Source organism: Geospiza fortis, unplaced genomic scaffold (assembly GCF_000277835.1).
Source record: "Geospiza fortis unplaced genomic scaffold, GeoFor_1.0 scaffold41, whole genome shotgun sequence".
Lineage (NCBI taxonomy): Eukaryota > Metazoa > Chordata > Aves > Passeriformes > Thraupidae > Geospiza > Geospiza fortis.
The window spans coordinates 17480079-17483357 of NW_005054299.1; positions in this window are offsets into that span (position 1 = coordinate 17480079).

Below are 3279 nucleotides of genomic sequence, written 5' to 3' on the forward strand. Positions count from 1 at the left end.
GCTGCGGGACGCCGGCTGCACCTGCGACGGACATGGCTGGAAATAGGACGTTCTAGAGCAAGTGTACCTGTTCGTGTGTCTGTCCTCAGTCTGGTGGCCGCTTGATTTCACCGGTTTAACCTTTTGCTACCTCTAGGCCACAGAGAAATTGTGTTTCCACTGCATTGGTGGAGACCTGAAGCTGCAAAATCACGGAGAAACCCCGCCCAGTTGCCAGGAGGACGGGCAGTCCCGGCAGAAAAGCCTCACTGCAATTCAAGCCATCTAAGGGCCCAAAGCTGATTTTACCAAAGTCCATTATGGATTGCCCAAAGTCTGGAGAAACTTATCATAGAGTGATAGAATGGTTTGGGGTGGAAGGGAACCTTAAAGGCCATCTAGTGCCAGTCTCCCTGCCGTGGGCAGGAACACCTTCCACTAGAACAGGTTGCTCAAAGCCCCATCCAGCTTGGCCGTAAACACTTGCAGCGTTGGGGCATCCACAGCTTGCCTGGACAATCTGTCCCAGTGCCTCACCACCCTCACAGTAAAGACTTTTGTACTAGTGTCTAATCTAAACCTATTCTATTTCAATCTGAACCCACTTTCCCTTGTCCTGTCACTCCATGCTCTTGTAAATGGTATTGCCCCATCTTCCTCTAAGTTCCCTTCAGGTCCCAGGCCACAATTAGGTCATAACAAAACCTTCTCTTTTCCAGGCTGAACAATCCCAGTTGTCTCAGCATTTTTCATAGGAGAGGTGCTCCATCCCTCTGATTAACCTGGTTTTCCTCATCTGGACTCATTCCAACAGATCAGTGTCCTGTGTTGGGGACCCCAGAGCTGGATGCAGCAATGGAGGTGGAAACTCACCAGAGCAAAGGGGCAGAAGTTGGATTTATCAGAGTGTAGAAGGTCTTTCTCCTGTGCCCCATCTGAGATCACTTTTACTGGTGACTCTCACAAGACTCTCCTTTACCCTTTTATGACAAAATGATCTGGCTCCTGTTTCTGGCCTTGGATAGAAGAAGGATCACCAAAGACAACTTGCTCTGATCATTTGTCTTGGAGTGGCAAGACCTTGAAGGCTTGTGGAGAGCCTGTGCACAGCATCCTGCCAGAATTTACAAGCATAAAATTTGTGTTGTTCTGTGTGAGGGCTTAAGGAAACCATCATGGATACCGCTGTGTCGATGCAATAGAAGAACCACTTCAGCAGCTGAAATTGTCCTCAACCATACAATCAGAAACAAAGGAACACAATTCTTAAAAAACATAGTAATTGCCTTTAAAAAGTGAGCACACTGCTGTTCAAAACAAAAAAAAGTACCTAGAACAAGTAGCAAGAACTCATAATTTTTCAGTCTTAGTACAAATTAGCAATTTTAAATCAGTCTAATGTCTATTTATTGTCAAAGAATTTAGCTTAAATCAACTACAGCTCTAAAATAATTTTTCATTAAGATCCTGAGGATGAAATTACCTTATGAGACCAAACTACAATGTGAGACAAAGGTAGAAATTTGTTGGAATGAAGAAATGAACACTGTTTCAGTATTTTGCAGGTTTCCCAGTTACAATATAATAATAACAAAATGTATAATCTGTTCATATGTTTGTAATTTGAAATTTTTAAACAAAGGATGGAAATCTCTTCAATTTTATGGAAACCTCACTAAACTAAATTATTTTAACAAATTTCACTATAAGTAATGGTTTTAAGATACACAATCCCTCAGTATTTTAAAATGGAACAAGAAAACATAAATCTTCATATGCTGATAGTGTTTCAAGTGTTCAGGAATGGTGATATAAATGTGTTGGAAAACCTTTAATTTTTGTTTTCCTTGTTTTTCAATATATTCTGCCAAAATCTTTCCATAAGCCAATTAAAACAGGAAAGGATTTCTAAAAGAGAATTAATTGGAGGGCAAACGTAGCACAGAGCTGAAACAAAATACTATGGATGCAAAAAGCTAAGCAAGTATGTTTGAAGATTTTCCAAAGCAACTGTCTCAGGCTGCAGGCCTTAGACAAGGAGAACTGTTTTCAAAAATAATGGGCCAGGAGAACTACCATCTACAGCTGCCTGGATATGTAGCAACTATGAAAATCAGGTCACCTGTCTGGTCCCAAGAAGTTATTGCATATATGTAGAAACTTGCTGAAACACAGCAGCTTTCCAAGCTGGAGAACTAAACATCAATTTAGCTAGATTTGACGTAATTCAATTGGCCTAATTTTGACATATGTTCTAAAAAACCTGAAATAAATGTTTTTAGAAAAGTACTGTTCTTTTGCATATGGATTTTTCCTAGTTAAAAAAAAAAAACTTTGTTCCTAAAGTCCGAAAAAACAAGTACAGACAACCATCTGTTATAAAATGGTTAGCCCCAAATATTTTTAGTGTATTTTCAGCCTTACTTCCAAAGAACACAAAGTTTATGTCCCCAGGTTGTCCATGTGTTGTCCATGCCATACCATGACACTTTCTCCACTCACTAGCTTCTGAACATGGAGCTTAATTTCAGCCAATTGTGACAGAATATGTCAAGATCATGAAATTGTAGAATCATAGAGTGGTTTGGGTTGGAAGGCATGTTCATGATCGTCAAATTCCAACTGTCCTGTGATGGGCAGGGACACCTTTCACTAGAACAGGTTGCTCAGGCTGCATCCAGCATGGCCTTGAACATTTCCAGGGATGGGGCATCCACAGCTTCCCCGGGCACTCTGTTCCAGTGCTTCACCACCCTCTGAGTAAAGAATTGCTTCCTAACATCTAATCTAAATCTCTTTTCTTTTAATCTAAACCTACTTGTCCTATCATGATTTGCCCAAGTAAAAATCCACTTTCCCTCTTTTTTGAAGACTCTTTGAAGTATTGGAAGGCCGCTCCAGGTATTTTCAAGAAGGCCAACACTTTGGAGTGGCAAGACCTTGTGAACATCCTGCCTCCCTCCACCCCCAGCCCCAGGCAGATGCACAGGAATGAACTTAGCACACCAGTGCTGCAACACTGACACACCTGCACAGAGCACCAGCCTTCTTACAGCACTATTTTTGTAAAACCAGGACAGGCAGTTTACTGGTCTTTTGGGAAATGTTGAACTTGGACAACATTTTTGTGTCATGGTAGAAAAGTTAGGACATTATTGAGTGGTTGTGTTAAATGGATCAGAGAGCCATTACATAGTAAGTAATTGATGCATTCTGTTTCCAGACAAGGTAAGAATAATCTACTGGTGGTTTCACTTCTGTATGGAAGGCATTTGTATTTTACAATTTTCATCATTTTCT